Source organism: Ailuropoda melanoleuca, chromosome 7 (genome assembly GCF_002007445.2).
Source record: "Ailuropoda melanoleuca isolate Jingjing chromosome 7, ASM200744v2, whole genome shotgun sequence".
Lineage (NCBI taxonomy): Eukaryota > Metazoa > Chordata > Mammalia > Carnivora > Ursidae > Ailuropoda > Ailuropoda melanoleuca.
Window position 1 is genome coordinate 129,218,271 of NC_048224.1, and position 775 is coordinate 129,219,045.

Here is a 775-nt window from a genome sequence, read left to right on the forward strand (position 1 = left end):
GGGGCGGACGGAGGAGGGGCCGGCGCGGCGGGACCGCGGGCCCGGCAAGTCGGCCCAGCGCCGAGCGAGGTGGCGGGACGCGGGCTACCGGACAGGTGGGGGCGCCTCCGCTCAGACCCCACTGCTTGCCGGGTCGTAAGTCCGAAGACCCGAGATGAGGGCCGCGCACGCCGCCGACAGGGCGCACAATCCCGGGCAGAAGCGGGACCAAGTCCCCGAAACCGGCGCCTGTATAACAGCAAGGAGCGGGCTCGGTGGCACCACGCCCCCCGTGCGCCCGGGGCCTCTGAAGTTTCAGGAAGATGGACTTTATGCGGCACCGAGAGAGCACAGAGCCGCTGGGAAGAAGCGGCCGTGCGGGGCCGGAGGGAGCGCCCTGTCTGGGACCCGGCGTGGAGCGCCACACGCACTCGCAGCGGCGCTTCTCGGCCTAAAACCACACTGTTCCGCCCCCCAGAAGCGAAGCGCGAACCGTGGGGAGCCTCTGGGAGCCGAAGGGAACGTCCCCGGGTGAGGGGCGGCGCAGGCCGGGACAGTCACTGCGAAATCACGCAGACCCCGGCCCGCAACGGCGACGTGCTGCGTCACCTCGGGCGGGATCGAAACTTGTGAGCTTCGCCTGTCTTCTGTAAACTGAGGAAAAACAATAACCTGCAAGAGGCTGACGTGACACCACATGCCTTCCTGCCGCCCCTCCGCGGCCGGGCGGGGCCGCAAGGCTGGGAGCCCGGGAAACCCTGAAGCGCCGGCCTGCGAGCCCAACGCAATCCAGGAG